Source organism: Mus musculus, chromosome 3, assembly GCF_000001635.26.
Source record: "Mus musculus strain C57BL/6J chromosome 3, GRCm38.p6 C57BL/6J".
Lineage (NCBI taxonomy): Eukaryota > Metazoa > Chordata > Mammalia > Rodentia > Muridae > Mus > Mus musculus.
This window is the reverse complement of record NC_000069.6, coordinates 27,999,092-28,024,110: the sequence shown is the minus strand read 5'-3', so window position 1 is coordinate 28,024,110 and position 25,019 is coordinate 27,999,092. Positions and strand designations below refer to the sequence as shown.

At 43.3% G+C, this 25,019-nt stretch overlaps 1 protein-coding gene across 6 annotated transcripts in view; it reads right to left on the bottom strand.

Moving 5' to 3' along the window:
* The window catches only part of Pld1 (phospholipase D1), a 194,904-nt gene that overhangs the window by 109,252 nt on the left and 60,633 nt on the right, over window positions 1-25,019 (bottom strand). The gene's annotated exons all lie outside the window — the stretch shown is intronic.

Genomic DNA, 25,019 nt, shown 5'->3' with positions numbered 1-25,019 from the left:
AGCTCAGGATTTGAAATCAGGTGAAGATGAAACATATGCAAGCAAACAAAGCAACTCTAGGTGAGGCGTGGGTATTACAAAGTATCATCCTGTCGATCTTCATGCATTGCATCCAAACAATTCCCACCGTGTAGGCTGACATGGAGCAAAACCACGGTAAAGAAACAAATAATACAACACTTCACGGAACAACATGCCAGCATTTCTCTCATTGTATTTTATGCACGTGACTAAATGAGGAGAGACTAGAAAGACTGGGAATGCTTTAGCAGAGAAGATATCCTTCCTTGATTAATAAATAAGCTCAAATTCAGAATACAAAATAGCCTGGCATGGCATGGTAGCCCATTACAGCTTCTTAGAGACTGAGGCAGGCACATCTTTTTGAGTTCAAGGCCAGCCTAGTCTACATAGTGAGTTCCAGGCTAGCCAAGACTACATTAGGAAAATCCTGTCTAAAACGGAAAGAAAGAAAAGTAGAAAGAGAGAGAGAGTGAGAGGGAGGGAGAGAGAGAGAGAGAAAGGGGGGAGAGAGAAAGCAAAATGGAAGAAGGAAAGGAAAGAGAAAATGGAGGGTGAGAGAAAGGAAAGAAAAGAATAATGCATGCAAAATATATAATATATGAAAAGTAAGTAACATTTTCTTAAAGAAAATCAAGAGAATTTCCCACATTCAAATAAATAGATTTAAACATCATTTCTTATGCTTGATGAGACATCTGCCTCACAACCTGAGTTAGATCCTAGAACCCACGCTGCAGACAAGCCCTGACACCCAGAAGGCCTCCGTGCCACATGCAAATGCAATAACGAAAAGGACAAAGTGTCTAGGACGACACAACCTTTCTACACAGTGTCTGGGGCTGATTCCCTAGCAAGGTGCACTACCACTTAGAAATGTGAGGCTTTGGCCATGACCTTGCCTGAGTGGTGGAGTATGTGTCTCGAAAGGAAACAGATTCATATACCTGTTCATAAGGATACCAGAGGTGTTAGGATTGTCATTTCTCTCCCTCTTTTTAAGAAAGCTGGCTCTATTTCATCCTGACACCTAATAACATGAGTCATTGCACATCAGTGCTCAGAGAGAAGGCTTCAGATGGATTTTAGTTTTCGTTTAAAATATGGAGGGTTAAGCAGTGAGCACTGTCGTTAGAGCTGGATGAAAAATCCGTATTGCCCAAATCAGAAATCATCTCTGATCCAGTCAGGCCTAAGCTGGGAGTCTCACATGGCTAACTCTTCTGCGCATGCCCATTTCCTTCTGTAGCTCACCAACATTTAATTAGCACTCACTGTGTGTAAGAGAGAAGCAATAGCTAAAAATGTGAAGCCTGGCAGGCTGAGTTCAGCCTCTGGATCCATGATGGAAAGAGAGAACCAAGTCCCAGAAGCCATTCTCAGACCTCCATACGTGCCAGTGGCAAACGCATCCATGCACACATAGACACCTGCACACATAGACACTTGCACACATACACATGTGCACATACACACAAACATACTCATGTGCACATACACACAGGAAATGTGGCGATAAGTTAAAGAGCACCTGCTGTGAGGCGTGGGGAAACAGCTACACGTAATCCCTCGTTCATTCCAGGCTCCTCCAAGGGCTTGAACTTTCTGAGAAAAGGATGCCCTGAGAGGAAGATTCCTGGCAGGGTTCTCTCCTACAGGTTCTGTGGAGAGGCTGGGTGAGCCATGAGGAGCCAACTTAGTCAGCTCTTGCAATAACAAGTCTCCAAAACCTAGACTCTGCTGTGTCTGGTGGAGACCTTGTTTAGAAATGCAGAGGCAGGGTGGAGGAGGGAAGTTTGGGCTTGCCCTGTGTCTATGACTATATGTCAGTGTTCCCTGTGAACTGGCTAACCTGCCTCTCAGCTTTCTTTCTCTCCGTTGACTGTAAGGACATTTAAATCTGTTTTTACACCTTATCATTGTCAAACTATTGGGCTCTTGTTACCTGGATCTCTTCCTTTCAATTCCCTCTCTCCCACTCCCTCTCTCATTTCCAAATTATCTTTCCAAGTTTTGGAGATGTGCAAATTTCCTTGCAGGTGGGAATATTCCAATATACCCCGAGGTGAGCCTTTGTAAAGGTTGACTATAAAGGCATAAACAGGAAATAATATTTTCCTACAATTCAGTGTCCACAGGACAAAGCCATTTCAGCAGCTTCCTCCTCTACAAATCTCATTCCCAAGGTTCTTTAACCATAAAACCTTAACTCTATATAAGAGATACATACCATGAAGCCTGTTAGCCTCCAAGATAATTTCACTAATTTAACCATCTTCCTGTCTCCAGGAATTACTCCAAGTCATTTTGCATTTAAATAAGAGAGTGGGTGGTGGACCTCTTTTCAGCCTGCCTTACCTAATGAATGTTTGTTCAGCTTTCACTGGGGAGGTACTGCCTTTGGGCCACAGCTAAAATATGTGTTTCCTCTTCTCCTAATCCAACAAAGAGCCACTTGTTAGATGCCAACCTTGAGCCAAGTTTCCCATTATTTAAAAGGAAAGATAATGAGAAGAGGAAAGGAGATAAGAAAAACCAAGTCGGAAATTACATCATAGTGTTATTTGTTAATTTTTAAATATTTTAGAAATTTTTATTGATCAAATAGACTTATGATTAACTTTCTCAGCATAGCCTCTCTCTTTTGGCAAAGTCCTAGAATATTTTTTTAATGTAATTATCATACAGAAACTAATCTAGATGTTGGGGTAAGTAGAAGAAAGGCATTGATTTGAGCCAAAATAAATATCTCCTTTCTGGCTGAGAGAAAAGAAACATGTTAACACATGGAAACTGAAGGAAAAATAAGGAAAGAAACCAAGAATCAAAGAAGAGAAGATTATTCAGTATAAAGCATCTATTGTATTGTGAGCATAATTTTAGCGTAATTTTGTTGATTTTCTTTAATTTTATGTGTCATTTACTTCAGAGGTATGATTACGCTATGAAACAGGTATTTGTCCAAGGTCACAGAACTTGTGTCAAGGTCACCTTTTACATATTTTTCAAAGATTTATCTTTTTTTACTTATGTGTACGTATGCCCATATGTGAGTAATTAATTGCATGTGAGTGTTTAAGGAGTCTAGAAGGTGTCAAATCCCCTGGAGCTAGAATACCAGCCATTGTGAGGTACCCCATGTGGCTGCTGGGCACTGAACTCAGGTCTTATGCCAGCGTTGTACATGCTCTGTCTTGGTCAGTGTTCTATTGCTGTGAAGAGGTGCCATGACCATTCCAACTCTTGTAAAGAAGGCCTTACAGCCTCAGAGGTTTAGTTCATTGTCATCATGGCAGGGAACATGGAGGCAGGCAAGGAGACATGGTGCTGGAGAAGTAGCTGAGAGTTCTACACTCAGATCCACAGGCAGCAGGAGAAGAGAGACACTGGGTCTGGCTTGGGCTTTTGAAACCTCTTTCGACAAATTCCAGAGACACACATCCTCCAAGACCACCTCTCCCTGTCCCTCTGAAGTGGGGCCACTCCCTGATGACTAAGCATTCAAACTTCTGAGCCTATGGAGGCCATTCTTATTCAAATCACCACAAGCTCCTAACCAATGAATGATCTCTTCTATGAAGGACCGGCTTTTAAAAGCAGATGTGACTGGATCTAATGTATTACAAACCTAGTTACTGAGGTTCACAAGCATTGGTTTTATTTCATGGATTGAATGACTGGATAGTTAATCTTTTCTATGAAGTCTGTCCGCTCTGACAATAGGACATGTCCTCTAGTTTAAATACAACACCTTGAGGATCATCCGAACCCTCAGTCACTACAGTAATGGAAACATGTCAGGACAGCTCCCTGAATTTCCTTGATTCATAATATAAGACAATAAGAAATTTAGGGGACTACCAATTTGCATATTAGATCATGAAGGTTTTTCCACCAACCGTAGGAAATCGAAGGCATGTTTTGAGCATCACTGTCTTTTTTGGGTTCTTCACATTATGTCATGAATTACCCCACAATTCTGCCGTTGCTATTAGCTTTCAAAACCAACTGGTGAGCTCATGTTTATTCCTATGCTGTCAAATTTTCACTTATTAGTCAATGTGTTGTTTTAATTAAAGCAATTTATCTTGGAGGAGAGCAGCTGCCATGGTTACAGCCTGAGTTACCCAGCACTGGAACACGCCTGACCTTCAGTGTTAACATTTGAGATACATAGTTCATTATCTTATCTCTAAACTGTGGCTGGCTAGCGCTCTTTCTCTCTCTCTCTCTCTCTCTCTCTCTCTCTCTCTCTCTCTCCAAAGAAGAGAGATGATGCCAGCAGACAGATGAGAGCAGCTAGGCTGTGATTCTGTTACATGTGTATCGGGAGGTAAACAGGGTTCTTTTCCTTTCCTTTCCTTTTTTTTTTTTTTTTTTTTCCTCCTCATTCAGTGAAGAAAGCAGAGGAATAGAGTTTTCTTTTAATCTCTCAACAGGATTGAGAACAAGAACAGGGATTTTTCCTTCTTACATAATAAATACAATACTAGCTAAAATAACAGTAATATTGCCAGCTGTAGTCATTGATGTTAAGGTAAACATTAGTGTTAGTTAACATTTGCTAAGTATGTCCTACATGTCAGGCATTGTACAAAGGTATCAATTCCATAACTATCTTGGGAGCTGGGTCCCACTAGCAGCCATACCAGCTTAGAAAAGAGAGGCCACCTGCAGAAGGTCCCATGAACAGGTAGTGAGGAAGTCAAACTCTAACTCCAAAGTTCAACCAACAAGTAAACCATCCATGGCTAAAGGTAGGGGAGGGAAGACCACTGAGAAACCCTCATAATATGATTGAAGTATATCAAACACATCATATAAAAACGTAATAAACTAATACAAATATAATTTTAAAAGGAACAACAACAAAACCTCTAGCACTGCATTCTTTGAAGACAATTATGTCGTGATTTCTGCTCCCTTTCTAAGTAATCATGCTGTCGCCATGTTTTCCTTGTGATATTTGTGCTTAGCAAGAGAAATAAGCATAACAGATTTCAAAGCCAAAAAAACCCAAGTCATAACTATGTATGTGAATTATAGTCAAACCATTGAGGAGAACGTTAATGAATGGCTTCCCATAATTCATGATGACAGAACCATCCCCATCCCAGAGCTCTCTCTGATCACCCAGAAGTTACTATTATGGGATAGACTTGATGTTCCCTAAAGCATAGAAATCATAACCAAAAGTTCAAACTGACTTAAGTCTCTAGTAATGCTGTAAGACTTGAATAAATTTTTTTTTGAGTTTAACTGACTTTAAGTCAAGTATTGGGATACTTTACCTTCTAAACTATATATTGTGAGAAATTAAAACATGGTGGGGTTTTTTTCTTAAGCTTTTAATGTTTTCTTTGATTTTTGGTTTTTAAGAATATCACATCCACAAAGATCAGTGGGAAACCTGTTATGTCCCTTCATCAAAAAATTTAAATATCAGAGCCTGGAGAGATGGCTCAGTGGTTGCTCTTTTGTAGAACCTGGGAACAAATCCCAGTATCCACTTAGCAGCTCACAACCTCTATAACTCTGGTTCCAGTGGATCAGCCACCCTCTTCTGGCCTCCATAGGCATTGCAAGCATATGGTTCATATACGTACATTCAGGCAAAATGCCCACAATCAGGAAATAACAAAATAAAAATTTTAAATATTGAATTAAATGTCAGCAGTACAGGGTAAGGTCAGATGACCATGAAGGTTCTGTCCTTGCTATCAGAGAGTGGCCAATTGTCAACTCCAGAGTGTCAGTGTCACCTCTGTGAGCTGCACTGCCACTCCTAGCTGAGGAAGCCATGGCAGGGAGGTGCACCTACAGGCAAAGGTGACGCTGGTTGCCAGTGTACCCTCTAGCTCAGTGAAAAGATCTGTAAAGGGAAGCTTGCTTAGTAGTGGAAGTCTTCAAGGCTGCCTTGCTAGGATGTGTCCTGCCTTCCACCTCTACTTAGTTTCTCAAAGTAACAGGCCATCTTGCTTCTGTCCTTCTGGCTGGACCAGTCAGAGAATGGATCTATTAGCCAAGTCTTCTGACTTTTGGACTATAGCACACAAAATGGTAAAGAAACCAGTCAGCTTTCCACTGTAAAAAACAACCGTCGATGGAATTATACAGGAAGGGACTACCCATCATCCTCCCGGGCCCTCCGCACTGCTCATTAAATTCCTCCTTGGTCCTGAAATGGAACTGCCTGTGTGTTTTTCACAACACTGACTCTTGCTTGTTCCCTTGACAAGATCTAGAATTATCTGGGAGACAAGCCTCTGGACACTCGCTTGATAGGATTAACTAGAGTCTGAAGACCCACCCTAAATGTAAGTGGCAGTGTGGTGGTTTGAATGGAAAATGGTCTGCATAGGCTCATAGGTAGTATGAGCTTAGCAGGGTGGAACTTATTAGGAGGTGTGGCCTTGTTGGAGTGGATGTGGCCTTATTGAAGTAGGTGTGGCCTTATTGGGGGAAGTATATCACCTGGGAGCAGCTTTGAGGTTTCAGATGATCAAGCCAGGCCCAGTGACACTCTCTCTTCCTCCTGCCTATAGAACCAGATATAGAACTCTGCTACTACTCTAGCAACATGTCTGCCTGTGCACCACCATACTTCCCACTTGGATGATAATGGACTAAACCTCTGAACTGTACACAAGCCCCAATCAAATGTTTTCCTTAGGTGGTTCATTTTCTATTTTCTTTCCTTTGCGGTTTTAATTCTTATTTCATGTGTCAGTGTTTGTCTGAATGTATGTCTGTGGATTGTAAGTACACAGTGCCCAGAGAGGCCAGAAAGGAGTATCAGAGCCCTTGTGCCTGGAGTTACAGACAGGTGTGAAACACCGTGTGGGGGCTGGGAATTGAAATTGATTCCTCTTGAAGAGCAGCCAGTGCTCTTACCCAATGAGCCATCTCTCCAGCTCCTTGGTTAATTTCCCATTAGCAAATATCAATTAGTACTGTATCTCATTTACATACTTATGCTAATGATCCCTGACAACCATTGTCAACACTGACCCCAAGCAACCAGGGCAGCTTTATGACACAGAAGCAGCAATCAGTTCCCACAGATACCATTGAACCCTAAAGGCAGGAAAAACGATGCTTCTTGATTCATCCCCAAATTTCCCTAAATTCGTGGACCTCCCTGGGTGGTCTTCTGACCACCCATCTTGCCTGGCAAGAGCTTCCTTGTGCATTTCATCTGGGGCACCCTTGGCTCAGTATTTCCCTCCTTGTAGGAACTAGAAACTTCTAGTCTGTCTCAGTTCTTTGCTTCCAGAGGTGCATCCAATTGTCATGGGAAAATGATATCTACATTCACTGAGGTCCTATTCTGTGCCAACCACAGCGATGTGAGCAATATGCATCAAACACATTCTTTATACTGTCAAAGTCAGTCAAGAGTGGAAGGACGGACGGGAGCCTCAGCAGTACACCAGCGCTTCACACTTGTGCATGAGTGGCCTCTGATGTCCTGCTTGCCTTCCTAACATCTGTTCATACAGATTCTGGTAGTTGGCTTTATGTTGTTATAAGTTGTCAGGTATCTTTAGCTGCCCCATTGATGGAGGTTGGGCTTCCGTACTGTCTCCAAATACTTAACACAAGAGTTCTGCTGACCCACACAGACTCTCTGCAGTCCCTAGTTCTCAATTCCAGAGAATGACGACCTGGGAAGCATGGAGTCCTGCATTCTGAGGAGTTCTGATGCACACTGGTGCCCCAAAGCTGTTCTACTAGGAAGGAGCCCTGGTTGCTCTTCCTGTCTCTTGTCTCTTTTCCTTTTGTTTTGGCTGCTCTGGAGTTCCCATAAAGCCCACTGTGCAACCTCCCCTCAGGCAGGAGATATATGCCAGCTATGCCAGCTATGCCAGGGGAGAACCAGAATGTCGTTGCCCAATGGTTTCCCACTGAACCAACCTGCCCCACACAGAAGCCCTTATGACAGTGATAGGAAGAGGAGACTGCATCTGGCTGGTGCTGCTGCTAGCAGGGATCCCAGCACTCTGCAGGCCTGAGCTCAGTCTTCCCTGACAGTACACCTGACTCTGTTCCAAGACAAGGAAACTGGGGGCAGAGACAGGGTAAGTGTCTCACTTGAGGTCACCACCACCTGAATCAATTGCCTAATTGGTTCTTCTTTGTGCCTTGACTAGTCTGGGCAAAGAGTTAGTGTTCAGCTTCCTTATCTGAAAACTGAAACAGTTGCCAACTATGGTGGTACAAGCCTGTGATCCAAGAACTAGAAAGGCTAAGGCAGGAGGATCGCTGAGTTCAAAGTGAGTCTGGGCAACACCGTCAGACTCTGACACACACACACACATTCTCTCTCTCTCTCTCTCTCTCTCTCTCTCTCTGTCTCTCTCTCTGTCTCTCTCTCTCTTTCACACACACACACACACACACACACACACACACACACACTGTCATATTGTAAGAAAAATTATGTTTCATACTTTGACACATATGTGTGTGTAAAACTTTACAGAGGTATATCTTAGCATCATTAAATGTTGGGGCCACAAACAGCACATTGGACAGCCCCATCCACAAGACACACACACACAGAACAAAAACACCAGGGCAATTTGGATAAGAATTCTAAGGCAACACCTTAAGGAGACTTATACCTACCCTCACTAACAACAATGCACACGTGTAAACACTGTGTTTGGAGAGACATGACCAGCCTTTCCTAATTTTAAAGCTTGTTAGTTAACTTTCTGTGTGGATGACACATTCTGTACTACAACCACAGGAAACCCAAAGGGAAGCCAAATATAATGGCAGACTCCAAAAAATCCTAGCACTCAGGAGGCTGAGGCAGGAAGATCAGGGACTCAGGGACGCCCTGGACTACATGGAAAGTTCGAGGCCAACCTGGGTTACATGTAGAAAGTATGATTCAAAGTATGTGTATGTGTGTGTGTGTGTGTGTGTGTGCGCGCGCGCGCGCGTGTGTGTGTGAAAGCAATTGACAACAGAAAAGCTAAGTTCAAGCTTTGGAACACCAGGCCTCTCAATTCTAAATTGTCTTAGGTACTTTTTAGTTGTTGTAACACCATGACCAAGGCAATTCATAAAAGAAAGTGTTTCATTTGGGGCTCATGCTTCCAGAGGGTGAGAGTCCATGATTATCATGATGGGGAGCCTGGTGGGAACATGGCAGCAGGCCTGCCGGCATGACCCTGAAGCCATCGCTAAGACACGTGAATCTGAGACACAAACACAAGAAAACTAACTGGCTCGGGCTCGGGCTTTGGAAACATTGAAACCCACCCTCAGTGACACACCTTCTCCAACAAGGCCACACCCACAAATCCTTCCCAAGCAGTTCCACCACCTGAGAACCAAGCATCCAAACATATGAGCATATGGTGGTCACTGTCACTCAAATGACCCAATAAATAAATACTCAACTTGTTATGGCTAAGAATTGAAGATTCACACCATGTGTTTCCAGAAAAGGTGGTAACTGCACATGAATTTATGGGGAACCCCCCCCACTTATTCTTGTGTAAAAAGTATACTACTAAGCAAGGTGATATGAACATGTCAACAAGGTAAACTGAGCTCACCGATGTTTTAGTGGATGAAATAAATACATACCCCAAGACACAAATAGCATTCACCAGTATTAAGATGACATAAAGAAATATTTCCTTTTAGTGATTCAGAAAACCCAAGAAGAGTGTTTTCATGACCATGGAGTTTCCTTTAGTAAAGCACACATGAGGAAGGATACAGCAAGGACAAGGATGGTGGTGACAATGCTCAAAGCAGCCAAAGTAGCTCTTGCCCCCTGTTATCATCGCCCTGCTGTCATCACCCTGCCATCAGCCTGCCATCACCCTGTCTCATCCTTGGCATTCAGGGTCTGGTTTATATCTTGGAGAAATCTGTACAGATCTTAAGGATGCTCCCCTGTGTAACCCAACACCACATGTCTGACCAAGAAAAAACAGTTCTGGACAACTTCAATACCAGTAGCCACTGGGCTCTGGCAAAACCCAGGGGGCCAGGCTCCTGAACCTCCCTCTGCAAGACTGAGCAGAGTGTGAAAATTTTATTTTCTTACTCCTTATGAAGCTTAGCCTGTTGAGGAAAGTTAAATGAGATTTTTTTTTTTTTTTTTTTTTTTTGAGACAGGGTCTCAGGTAACCCAGGCTGCCCTTGAACTCCTGATCCTTCTGACTCCACCCCACCAGTTCTGGGATTACAGACCTGGTAGCTTTGAACTATTTCCACTACGGTTGCTTTCTTTCTTCAAGTGCTTAGCTAGAAGAACTTGATTCTCTTACATAGACGATCAACAACAAATTTTCCCAGATATCTAAAATCTGTCTTCACACACGTGAACGGACAAACAATTCACATTGTAACAAGTGTAGGCCACACACAGAGCACTTCTGTGACTCTGCAGGCTCACATCCAGCCCAAAGGAAGCTGGCAAATGCACATGTGCAATCTCTCCCTGCATTCTCAGCGGAATTAGCTTCCCCAGGGGTGGAAACCACAGAATCGCATCTATTTAAGCTTCCCGAGGCAACATAAAAGCCATCCAGGATGCTTTGTATGGTTATTTAATACAATTTAAGAACAACAACAAGAAGAAACAAGTGGAGAGCATCAGAAATGACAGTCCAGATGCTTAAAAACTGGTGTCATGGGTACTGGCTTCTCAGTGTTAATTTACTCCTTCAAATTCTATGTCGTATCCACAGAACTTGATAATACTAAAACCCAGCTATAATAAAAATAAACAGATAAGACTTGTCTTCTAAAATCCATATCAAGAATTGCTATAAGCCCAGAGGAAGGTAAGGCATATTAGAACAACTGAGAACCAAATACAGATCCCAAAGTCAGGTGTGTGAATACGAGTCTCTCGTTTATGACAATGACAGAGATTAGTGAGATCAGATTCTTCAGTCAGTGATGCTAAAGTTGACCATTCATAAGGAAATATTAATCAAAATCAGACCTTCCTCTCAGGTCTCCCATAAAAATTCTTCTAGATTATAGTCCTTTGTATAGACAACATGTGTATTTAGTATTAAAAGTCTAAATGTGCACAACAAAATTCTAAAACTTTGAAGTAAAATATAAAAGAACTGCTACTGGGACCTTAGGAGAAGGGATAGTCATATAACACAAAAAATAGAAACCAAAGCCAGAAGAGGAGACTCAAGCCTTAAATCCCAGCACTCAGGCGAAAGAGGCAGAAGAATTGTTGCAAATTTGAGCATAGCCTGGGCTACATAACACAACCCTGTCTGCAAAAAAATTAACCAAGCAAACAAATCAATAGGAAAAATCACCACAGAAATGCTGAGAATTTCAACCATGCAGAAGTTTAACACTTTAATAGACAAGAGTCAAAACTCTATGCATTGAATAAAGTAGATCCCAGATTGAGAGAAAATATATACAAATAATTTCTACAAATATGAAAGAAAAAAATTCAGAGACAACAGAAGTATGTTTGGGTACACATCAGCATTGGAAGTAAATTTAGAATGATAGCCCTTTAGTCACCCCGTCTTTCTGGCATCTCAGTGTTCTCAATGGAATAAAAGAGGTCACTTCACCCCAGTGGACTGCTAAGCTTTTTGCAAGGCCACAGCTACTACTGCATGCTGCTGAGGAAATGAAACTCTCATCCACTGCTGATCAGAACAGTAGCTGAAACAAATGTACTGAAGCAATGTGGTAGCTGCCGGGGAACCTAAAGATGGCGCAACCTACCGTCCCACAAGCCTTCCCCTAAGCACAGTCATAACTTCCCATCCAAGAGGGCGTGAAAAAACATATCCAAATGGGCTTTGAGGCAACTCAAAACAAAGGAATCTGGGTAGATAAAACATGCAGCCTCGAGAGTAGACAAACTCAGGGCCAAGCATGGGGGCGTGTGGGTATAACCCTGGTACCCAAGCAGTCGGAGAGCAGAGAACAGGAGTTCAAGGTCATCCTAAGATATACAAAACACTGGAGTCCATCCCAGGCCACAGGATACTCTGTCTTTAAAAATAGAATGAAAGTGTGTATAGGAAGCAGAAGCAGGGAGAACTCTGTGAGTTCAGGGCCAGCTTTTGTCTACATAGTATAATCCAAGACAGCCTGAACTGTAAAATACAGAGACTTGCAGTGTATGGAAATATATATATTTTACAAAAACAAACAAACAAAAAAGCCTATGCCACACAGGAAAAAGAGACATCAAAATTATGTTTAAGCAAGGTGTGGTGGCACACACAAAATTATGTGTAAGCACCCAGATGGCTGAGACAGGAGGATAACCTACAAGATAGTTTGTCACAACAAATGTATCTCTAGACATCAATAGGGAAACAATAAAGACAAAGTGAGACCTCCAGCTTGAAAGAGACTAGTGAGCGGTGTGTGCTCCTGGGGCATCTGAGAACACATCACAGTGGTGTTAGTGAGCGGTGTGTGCTCCCGGAGCATCTGAGAACACATCACAGTGGTGTTAGTGAGCGGTGTGTGCTCCTGAGGCATCTGAGAACACATCACAGTGGTGTTAGTGAGTGGTGTGTGCTCCTGAGGCATCTGAGAACACATCACAGTGGTGTTAGTGAGTGGTGTGTGCTCCTGGGGCATCTGAGAACACATCACAGTGGTGTTAGTGAGTGGTGTGTGCTCCCGGGGCATCTCAGAACACACCACAGTGGTGTTAGTGAGTGGTGTGTGCTCCCAGAGCATCGAGCACAATTATTTCCTGGTCTGACTACCAGGGTGAGTGATGCACCAGCCATCATTCCTCACATTGTCCCAGGGGCCTGATCATCCCATCACCCTCTTACTTCCTATCACGTACTACCTCTTCTTCCTTGTCTGCCAGATGACACCTTCTAAGCTCCTCTTAAAGCTTTCTGCTTTTCCCTCATCCATTCTGCAGAAGCAAGAGGCCATGTGTCCATCCATTACACTCCATGGTGGATGGAGCTCTACTTCTTTGGGGGCACCTTCATGTGCAAGGCATGTGAGATATGCCTTGCCTTTATTGTGATCTCTGGGGACCAGGTCAGCTGGATCATCCCCCAAAGATGTTCATGGTAACCAGTTTTTTCCAAATAAAATATACTAGTCAATTGAAAGGAAAGACATCTGAATCTACAGTTTACCCTCTCCTCAGCCTCGCATCCATCCTTACACTATAGCAATGTGCAGAACACATGCTCACCTGGCTCCTGGTATTGATGCTGCCATGTATTGGGTATCTCCCAGACCTTGGACTCCATAAGTATGGAAGGACAGCCTTCAACATCTCATCCTCCTGCTCCTACCTCCTGATGGTTTTGATTACAGGCATAGCCACATCAGGATTATGTAACACTACAGCTAGGCCCCTGAGCCTTCCACATTCCAGACTAGCATCCTGCCAACCAGGCTGATTTATCAGTGGCAGAACTGTAACCTTTTAAATCACTTAGGATATACTGCATTAATTTTTATATTACTTCACTTATAGTATACTGTATTAAGTTTTAGATTATAGAATACTTATAAAATACTATATTACCTTCTATGTCATATTTTATGTTGTGTTTCTTAATCGCACTGAATTTGGGGGTTTGGTTTTTTTGTTTTTTGTTTTTTCCATCTTATAATTTTACCGCATAGGATGGAGGACTAGTGCATATGAAATACTTCACCCTGTTCCTGACACAAAGTGTGATGTCACACAGGTCAATGTTACTAACAGTTAGCAATGACTGTCACCAAAGCATGTCAATCATTGAGCACTAACAGTTCAGTCAAGTGAAGTGAAAAATTAAAAACAGCTAACAGACCTGCTTACTCAGTGCCAAACAGAACGGTAGCCCAGCACAGCTTGCCTGCCTGCCTGCCTGCCTGCCTGCCTGCCTGCCTGCCTGCCTGCCTGCCTGCCTGCCTGCCTGCCTGCCTTCCTTCCTTCCTTCCTTCCTTCCTTCCTTCCTTCCTTCCTTCCATCTCCAACAAGGAAATCCAACAGTCTTCTCCTTACTGAATGGAGGTTACTGACTCATGATTTCTTCGTGTCCTGGATGAGCTTCTGCCCAGAACCACTGGTCAAATCCTTACGGTAGACGTCTCTGTAGGGCTGTAGCCCGTTTTCTTCTTTGACCCCAACACTACTCTTTTTTTTATAATATTTTTTTATGAGGTATTTTCCTCAATTACATTTCCAATGATATCCCAAAAGTCCCCCACACCCTCCCGCCCACTTCCCTACCCACCCATTCCCATTTTTTGGCCCTGGTGTTCCCCTGTACTGGGGCATATAAAGTTTGCAAGTCCAATGGGCCTCTCTTTGCAGTGATGGCCGACTAGGCCATCTTTTGATACATATGCAGCTAGAGCCAAGAGCTCCGGGGTACTGGTTAGTTCATAATGTTGTTGCACCTACAGGGTTGCAGATCTCTTTAGCTCCTTGGATACTTTCTCTAGCTCCTCCATTGGGGGCCCTGTGCTCCATCCAATAGCTGACTGTGAGCATCCACTTCTGTGTTTGCTAGGCCCCGGCCTAGTCTCTCAAGAGACAGCTATATCAGGGTCCTTGCAGCAAACGCTTGCTAGTGTATGCAATGGTGTCATCGTTTGGAGGCTAATTATGGGATTTAGTCTTTGCATTCAAACTTTAGAAACAGATCAGCTCTAGGCTGATGGTAGCACATGCTTGAGATCCCAGTGATTGGGGATCTAGATAAGCAGAGCACTGGGGGGGGGGGGTCTGGCCAACCATCCTAGTCAGCAAGTTCTAGGCACCAGGGAGACCTCTTCACAAATAAAACAAGGTGGATATCTTCTTGGTTGCCACCTCCCCCCACCCCTGCCCCAAGAACAAATTCTGTCTGTTGTACCTCATGTCTTTGGTATCTGTTGAAAAGGACAGAATTAAGCAAATTCCATTCTCAGTAGACATGGTATGTGTGTATTTATAATGAAGGATAGGAAGTTAATATAATATAAATCAATAAGTTCCTATGATTCATGCATTTGGTGGCAAGCACTATTAAAATATGAGGGAGGGGCTGGAGGGATGGCCCAGAGGTTAAGAGTACTGGTTATTCTTCCCAAAAACCTGGGTTCAACTCTGGCATACATCTGACAGCTCACAACTGTCTGTGGCTCCAGTTTTAGGGTATCTGACACCCTCAATCAGACATACATGCAGACAAAACACCAATGCACATAAAGTTAAAGAAAAAAAAAGTAAAGGTATGAGAGAAACTTCAGAGTGTCTAAGCAAACCTCGGTAAGCAACCCTTGTATTCACTGAAGCCAGCATGCGATGGCCTGGGAGTCGTTTAGCCCAGCTTCCTTCAGTGTCCTGTGAAGACAGAGGCTGAGACTCACTCAGAAGAAACGTAAGAGACTAGAAGTTGGCCTCTCCATGGATTGCCTGCCCAAACATGTTTCAGGAGTGGATTCTTTCCAAAGAATGAAGCTTGAGCCACCTCTGCAAATATGTCAGCAAGCCAACTAGACAGGCAGGATACAGCGATTTAATCTGCTCAGCTTTCAGACTCCGCCCTCGGGATGTAGACTGGCTGCTTACTGAAAAGAACCAGTTCTGTCCTCACTCTAGAAGCTTTGCTGTCTTGCACCATGCTAAGATGCAGAGCTATCCTGAGAACAACTACCATCACAGACACCCTGCCCCAGGAACAGGCAGACTCAGGCTGCATCCCTGAAACAAATAAAGTGTGCTGCACTATATGATGATTCAAGCCCAGAATCCCAGCACTTAGGGGCTATGACAGAAAGATTGCTGTGAGTCAAAGGCTAGCCTGGGCTATGTTGTGAGTTCAGGTCAGTGTAGGCTAAAGAGTAAGACTCTCTGTACAGAGTGAGAAAGAGGGAGGAGGGAGGGATGGAGGGAGACAGCAGGCTGCCAAACTAATAAAATGGGGTTGAAATTCATCTGCCAACGATGAATCAGCCGCACCATCTTGCTTTCTGGCCAGGCCACTTTCCATTTATCAAGCATCTTTCCATTTATGGTGCTCATTCTCTCAAACTCAGCGTATTGTTGAGCACCACACTATGGGTGGGATGTAAATGGCGATGCCTTTTACTTTTCAGTGGAAGGGGGGTGGGGGGGTGGGAGGACCTTCTCACGCTCCCTCGCCTTACTTGGGCAATGGACTCCTTCCTTCCCAAGTCTCTGGAGGAGCCTCCCCACTGCCCTCTACTGTCAGCCACCGGAACTTATTTCCAACCCTCCTTCCTCAGCTCATTCGTCATCAGTTCCCTGGCCAATGTCTGGCTTTCCCTCGTCCCTTAAGGCGTAAGCACTCTTACATGGAAGGCAATCCCACTCTAACACTTCTCTCTTACTGTGAGTCCGTGTTCAAACTTCTGAAAAGCGTCCGTTCCCTTGCCCAGATAGATGGGACTAGTCATGTTTTACTCTGTAGTTCTGAGCCTTCTGATGCACTCACTGCCCCCTCCCCATGGTTTTGCCGTCATTAGAGCCCCATCTTTTTACATACATGTATGTTTATGCATGTATTCATGTGTTCTCTTGTACATGTATGTTTATTCATGTAAAAGCCTGGGTTCAATCTTTGGTATCATTCCTCAGGAACCATCCTTTTTAAATTATTTATTTATTTGTTTGTTTATTTATTTATTTATTTTGAAACAGGGTCTGTCACTGGCCTGGGATCTATCAAATAGGTTAGGCATAGATGTCCAGCAATTCCTAGAAATAGATTGGATTCCACCTCCCCAGCAGTGGGATTACATGGCAGCACCATCAAGCCTAGCTATTTTTTTTTTTTTAATATGAGCTTTGGGAATGGATCTCAGGCCATTAAACTCTATACCAACTGATCTTCCTCCACATTCCTCAGTCTTCTTTGCCTGATAGACTCAGTCATCCAGGTGAACCTCCCTGATGTTTCCTCCTCCAGGAGGCCTCTTGTGTCCCAGCTGGCAGGTTGTATGCCTAGTGCTTCTGTAGCAACCCACTGAACTGTTTGAGTATGAAAGCATGCCTTTCTGCTTGGCTCTATCTCCTCCAGAAGAGTGAGTTCCTTTAAGTGAAAGGCTGTGCCTCGGTCCCAAGTTCCTAGTTTCTATTGGCTCCCCATCCCCATTTGTACGTAGCAATCAGTCTCCCTGCCCTGTGCCTAACCAAACTACTCATGAGAATGAAATCATGAACATATTAGATGATAGATAGATAGATAGATAGATAGACGTAACATGCACATTCACATACCACTTCAAAGCAGTAAATCACAATCCTATATGGTAATACAATCATGCAGGTCACTTTTATCCAACAATGCCCTTGATACCCAGCAGCATGGAGTATCCAACAAGCTATGAACTCTCCATCAGCCCCTTCTCTGCCTTGCGCTCTTACTTATTTATAGAATCTAATGCATCATTCTCCCTTGTCCCAAATCTCTACTTGCATGCTGCTTTGTCCTGTCCAATCCCAACCCAATGCAACTATCTGCCTTCTTGGTCCCTGTCCAAGTCTTCTCAGTGTGGCTGGAGACAAAGCCTTGAGCTTTATAAATTATCATATATGGACCTTCCATCATGTTTCTCTCAATCCTCCTTCAAGGCAGACTTTTTAAGAAAGTGTGTGCTCATGCTGACACCATTGCATACACTAGCAAGATTTTGCTGAAAGGACCCAGATATAGCTGTCTCTTGTGAGACTATGCCGGGGCCTAGCAAATACAGAAGTGGATGATCACAGTCAGCTATTGGATGGATCACACGGCCCCCAATGGAGGAGCTAGAGATATTACCCAAGGAGCCAAAGGGAACTGCAACCCTATAGGTGGAACAACATTATGAACTAACCAGTACCCTGGAGCTCTTGACTCTAGCTGCATATGTATCAAAAGATGGCCTAGTCGGCCATCACTGCAAAGAGAGGCCCATTGGACTTGCAAACTTTATATGCCCCAGTACAGGGGAACCCCAGGGCCAAAAAGGGGGAGTGGGTGGGTAGGGGATTGGGGGAGTGGGTATGGCGGACTTTTGGGACAGCATTGAAAATGTAAACGAGGAAAATACCTAATTAAAAAAAAAAGAAAGTGTGTGCTCAGTCCTTCTGCTTCATCTCTCTCCACTTACCCCCTTCACCAAACATCTTGCATCAAAGGTCAAGACCACCTGGACTTGCAAAATCTGTAGGCTGTAGTCCCATGCTTATCTCATGGAGCCTTCCTATTATACCAGCCTTGTCTTCACCTGTTCAAGTCCCTTCCTTGGTTGGGTTTCCACAATGTTCTAGTTTTCTTCCTCCCTCTCCAACAACTGTGGGGGTCCTCCTGGTGCTGTCCTCTGTGTACAACATTTGCCTGCTAAGAGTCTTCAGGACACTGGAATCATTATCATTGTATACACTTCTCCAGATGATGTATTCTACTTTAATGGTGGTAATCCATGCCAGTGTTTCCTTTCATGGGTGCCTCAGTGGTCCCAAATAAGATTACCACTGAATACATTTCTTCCCACTTGCTGTGTCCCCACCAGACTCCTGGGACAGAAACCATCTCTGTACTGAGCTACCAGTGGCCACTGGACTCTTGGAAAATGTCCCATTATGTTCTTTTTCCTGAGACTCAACTCTAACATCTACCTGCTTTGTGAACTTCCCTGGTGGCCAACCCCATAAAATAACCTCTATTCAGTGTGCTCAAGATAGATTTCATTGTTTTATATTTTGCTTTATTTTGTGACAGAATTAAATGTATCCAAAGACAATCTTGAATTTGTGATCTTCCCACATCTACCTGCCAAGGGCTTGGATAACAGGCTTGAGCCACACATCCAGTTTATGTGGTGCTGGGGACAGAAGCCAAGGTCTCAATCATGGAAGGCAAGCTCTCTACCAAATCACATCCCCGGCCTCAAAACTGATTTCTTCATCTTCTCACCACAAAACATTTCCTCTTCTTTTGCTTGCTTCCTGAATAAATTAGAAGCATAATCTACCCAGCTGTGTAGAGCTGGAATCTTGGAACCCGTTCTGAGCAATTCCCTTTACCTAATTCTCTGTATCAGTTGATTAGTAAGTCCTGCCAAGTTCTAAATATCTCTTCTATATGGCCAAAATGTTTTATTTCTGTCAGCATGACAGGTTTGAAGACATAAGAGAAGGTATTTAGTGGCGGGCCATTCGGTAGGGGTAGGTAGTATTAGGGCCTTATAGTCAATGGCCTTCTCTGCAGGGTAGTTTTGGTCCTTAGGACCTACAGTTAAATGGTTTTCACTAAGGAAGTTTCAGCTGCTCAGAGTGGGATTTTATAGGATAGGAAACATCACTTTCACTTGGCTATTTTTTATTACCCTTCTAAACAATGATGCTCACTCCCAAAGAAAAACCATGCTCTGCTTAAGTAGAAAAGCAGCTCCTTCCTCCATCCAGGTCGCTCCAGGGAAGAATGGGTGCCAGATGAGCCTTAGCTGTGCAGAGCAATGCCTTTCACGAGGGTCAGAAGAGCTCAGTCCTAGGCCTGTGGTGGTAGCCTCGGGTACCTCACTCAGTTGGTAAAGTGCTTGCCTTGCCAACCTGAGGGCTTCTGTTTGATCCCCAGACCTCACGTTGCAAATAGAAGAAGCCAAGCATGACGGCATGCCCTTGTAATCCCAGGACTTGGGAGGTTGGCTGATGCTACTTGCAGTTTCAATTCAATGAGAGTCCCTCCCCCCCCCCAAAAAGGTGTATGGCACCTAAGGAATGAGTGACATCTGAGGGTGGCCTCGTGCACACACATGGGTCATGAGAAGAAAGCATAGAAGGCATGAGAAAAGACATGCCAGGCTTAATAACCTGGAGATACAGTTGCCTAACTACTGATTCATTCATTAAAATGGCACTGATATAAAGTTAATAAAAAGCCACAAAGTAACAAGAAAATGACATAAGTTAATAAAGTTTAAAAGGCATTGTAATCTGCACAACTATTTAAGAGGAAAAAATACTGAAAAACAGCATGAGGTGGGCATGGTGGCACTCAATTATAATCTCAGTACTTGGGAGATAGAGGCCAGAAGATCTAGGGTTCAAGGCTATTCTTGGGACTCTGTTTCCAAAAGCAAAGCAACAAACTGTAATATGGAGAGGCTTAGACACTCACAGAAAGCAAAGAGAAAAAGTGTGCTTGCAGAGACCATTCTGACTATACACTAAATATCACCAACCTCAAGTGGGTAAATTTTTCAGGTAGCAAGCTATATGCCAATAAAAATGTTTAAAAGAATAAGCAATTATAAAAAGACAATCAGTATGCACCAGAATTTAAAGGAAAAACAGTTGTTTTTTTCTTTGAGCCTGTGGTGGTTTGAATAGGTATGTGTTTGCATGCTTGGCCACAGAGAGCAGCATTGTTAGGGGGTGTGGCCTTGTTAGAGTAGATGTGACTTTGTTGAAGGAAGTGCAGCACTGCTGGGAAAAACTTTGCGTTGCAGTGGTCATGGTGTCTCTTCACAGCAATGAAACTCTAAGGCAGAGTCCAAGGAAGGAAAATCAGCAGCAGAAATCATTTCTAGGATCCTTACAAAACAAAACAAAACAAAACATAGCACTTAAACTTTGAAGATGGGAGGGGAAGGGAGACTGTCAAAGGCTGCAGAGAGCACCCTCAACACCACATGAGTACCAACTGAAATTCCAGTGGCTGAAGTCTCAGCTTAGAGATAATTTATTCTCCCAAACACAGTCATGAGTGAGTGCTTTCTCATAGACTAGTATCTTTTACAATTTGCCTTCTTGACATCGACACACACACACACACACACATACACACGCACACACACACACACACACAGAGGAACTCCAGCACCATTTTAAATACTGACACATTTATAAGTACTTACACAACAGTCTTAAATTTAAGTTTACACTGGGCGTGGTGGCGCACGCCTTTAATCCCAGCACTTGGGAGGCAGAGGCAGGCGGATTTCTGAGTTCAAGGCCAGCCTGGTCTACAGAGTGAGTTCCAGGACAGCCAGGACTATACAGAGAAATCCTGTCTCGAAAAACCAAAAAAAAAAAAATCAGTTTACTATGGATTTAAATGAGATCTTTCAATAGAGTTCATGGTTCTCCTTTTGAATGGTATGTAATCTTCAGAAAGAAAATTCTGCTTCAAAGTGAAGGGCAGCTGCCTCTTCCTGAGCAGATGAGCCGGAAGCTGAGGGAACACCAACCTCAACTAGCTGAGCACTGCTTTCCTGCCTCAGCAGCTACCAAACTGTGAGTGCTCTACAGTAACAGGGGCCTTGCAGGAAGATGTTCTATTGCCTCTCCTTTATTCCTATCTCAATTTTAAAAAATCTTTTTATTTTATTTATTGCAGCACCACCTAAAACCAGGAGTGGTAGCACATTCCTGTAATTCCAGCCCTTGGGAGATCAGAAGTTCGGGGTCATCCTTAGCTATATAGCAAGTTTGAGGCCTGCCTGACCTACATGAGACTCTGCCTTAAGAATAAAATTAATAATGAACTACATTTATGTATTGGTTATAAGAATGTTTCTTGGAGCTAAGAAAAAGCATAATGTATAGGAAAAATCTCTCTCTTCTCTGTCTCTGTGTCTCTGTCTCTGTCTCTCTCTCTCTCTCTCTCTCTCTCTCTCTCTCTCTCTCTCTCTCTCTCTCTCTTGCTACCTTATTTCCCTGAGATAGAGTCTCTTACTAAGCCTGGAGCTAGGCTGGCAGCCAGCAAGCCCACATGGATCCATCTCTCTCTGTTCCCAGTGGCACTAGAATTACAGCTCCAACTGCCATCTCTGATTTTTTAGGTGGGTACTGGGGTTTGAACTCGGGACTTCATGCTTGCACAGCAAACACTCTCACTGTCTGAGCCATATACCCAGCCCCTGAATTCTCCATACTCTTAACCTGTCAAGAGTCACTCTTTGGCTTCTGGGATTATCTGTGAACAGAATCACAGTAAAAGAAGCTGCTGACCACACTTTTAGGGCCAGAAGGAAACTAAGCAAAGCTTAGGGGCAGCATAGCCACAAGGAATCTTACTTAGTGGCAAGTCCTGAGGCCACTGCAACCCAGATACATATTAACCACTGAAGGAGCCCCTGCTCTGTCAAACTCACAGGTCAGAGCAATGTCAGGAGTAAATCATATCTGTGGGTCTCTGTAGTAGCCCCACATTCTGAGTCCAAATGAGGGCAGCAAGAGACTCTATTAATGCCTAGTGCAGGACTTGCAAGATGGCTTAGTAGATGAAGGCACTTACCTCCAAACCAAATGACATGAATTAACTCCCTGAATATACACACATTCGCACACATACATGCACATGCACACACGTGCACACACTTATATATTTATAACTATAAAAATGGCACATATGAATTGCTTTTCAGAGTTGATGCACACTAAGGATGAATTAGAATGAAGGCATCATCCAGGAAGAACAGCCAGGAAACCCAGCCTGCAAGTCAGTCTGTACTTGGAACATAGCATCCCATCCGTAGGAACAGTAAGGAGGGGAAACCACAGATTATCTGAGAACAGCCCTGAGATTGAAGCTGCATCTGAAAGCTGTAATATTACAAGGTGTGATTGACAGAGTCTGTGGCTATTCAGCTGAAATAAATTGAGAGGCCTTTCAAATAGTCCAAACTAGGATAGCAAGACACTGCCTCTGTGGCTCCAAAAGATATAATGGAGAAAAAGTCACTGCACTATTGCTTTCAAGGGACACTACAACCAAGGCAACCCTTATGAAGGAAACACGTAACTGGGGGCTTGCTTACAGTTTCAGGGGTTTAGTCCATCGCCATCATGGCAGAGGTATGGTGGCATGCATGGCACTGGAGCAGCAGCTGAGTGCTACCTTCTGATCCACAGGCAGAGAAAGCTCCTCTGGCCTTGTCATGGGATTTTGGAACCCCAGTTCCTCCAACAGGACCACATCTCCTAATCTGTCTCACGTAGTGTCACTCTTTTATGACTAAGCATTCAAATCTATGAGCCTGTGGGGCCATCCTTATTCAAACTGCCACAGGTTGGATATTGGGGGTGGGGGGATCCATTTCATTTCAGAGTCGCCCAGAGAGATATTCAAGCATGAACAGGGATCAGGAAATGCAACTTCTCTGGAAATCTGGGTGCTCAGTGCCCACTTCACCCCTGAGAGCACTCTCTAGAGGAGCCTCCTATTGGATTCATAAAGTGCATCTGCTTTAGCTTCAGAATGAACACTACAGCTACCATCTTGTCTCAAACCTGGGCCAGCCTTTTGGGGACCACTCAGAGCAAAAGTAGCTTACTAATCTGCCAGCATAGAGGGAAAGAGGAGAAGATGAATTTGCTGGGGTCTAGTGTTGTGACAAGAGTTTTAAGAAGGCCAACACTCAAGCTGCATCAAGGATGCTGGACAAATGAAACTCAGCATAAGACACTGGGCTGTGGGGGATCTCAGGGCTCACAGGTTCACAGAGGAAGAATATGTGAGGTTCAGCACTCAGAGTAGGAGTTCTGCACTCACCACTACTAGCATGGTGCTTACTCCATGGCAATGATCCAGTTGGTCCCTTAATTAATCCATTTTTTAAAGAGTTACTCCATCATGGGTGTGTAGTGCTTGAAGAGGCCAGAAGAGGTCATCAGATCCCCTAGGCTGTAGTTGCATAAGCATGTTAGTCACTTTGTGGGTGCTGGGAATCAAAACAAGATGAACTGGAAGAGCACTCTGGGGTTCATAATTGAAAGGCCATCTCTTCAGCCCATCTAATTAATCTGTTTAAGATATGAACAAAAGATCTTCTAGTCTACTACTCTACCTGTAATCCCAGATCTGCACTCCACTCCCCAGGCCAGAGCCCTGCCTACCTCCATGACGGCCTGCTGCCAAGCAGAACAACTGGAACTTGATCCAAACACAATCAACAAAATCCAGGGCAGTATGACACATCCAGAGCACAGCTACCCCACTACAGCAAGGCATAGATATCCTAGCACAACCAAGGCACAACAAAGTGTCCTTAAATCCAATCTTAGAGAGATGATAGACACCTTTAAAGAGGAAATGAATAAAAGATACAGAAAAAATACAATCAAACAGGTGAAGGAAATGAGTAAAGCTGTGAAGGACCTGAAAGTGGAGATAGAAGCTATAAAGGAAACACAAAATCCTGGAGATGGAAAACCTAGGGAAAAGAACAGGAACAACAAATGAAAGCATAACCAACAGAATACAGAAGATGGAAGAAAGAATCACAGGCATAGAAGATCTAATAGAAGAAATTGATCAGTCAAAGAAAATGTTAAATCTAAAAAATTCCTAAAGCAAAACATCTAAGAAATCTGGGATATCATGAAAAGACATAACCTAAGAGTAATAGGACAAGGTAAAGAGTCCAGCTCCAAGGCCCAGAAAATATTTTCAACAAAATCATAGAAGAAAACTTTCCCAATCTAAAGAAAGAGATATTTATAAACATAAAAGGAGCTTATAGAACACCAATCAGACTGAACCAGAAAAGAAAATCCTCCAGCCACATAATAATCAAAACACAAGGTCTACAGAAAAAAGGAAGAATATTAAATGTAGCAAGGGGAAAAAGGACAAGTAACATATAAAGGCAGACTATGAGAATTCCACCTGATTTCTCATCTGAGACTCTAAAATCTAGAAGGGCCTGAACAGATATCTCAACAACCTCTGAAAAAAAACTGCAGATGCCAACCTAATCTACTATACCCAGCAAAACTTTCAATCATCATAGATGGAGAAAAGAAGATATTTCAAGATAAGTCCAAATGTGAACAATATCTATCCACAAATCCAGTCTTCCAAAAAAAAAAAAAATACTAGAAGGAAAACTCCAGCCCAAGGAAGACTATATCCAAGAAAACACAAGAAATAAGTAACTCCATTCCAGCAAAAACAAGGAAAACACACACACACACACACACACACACACACATATCAAAATAACAGGAAAGAACAATCACTGGTCATTAATATCTCTCAACATCAATGGACTCAATT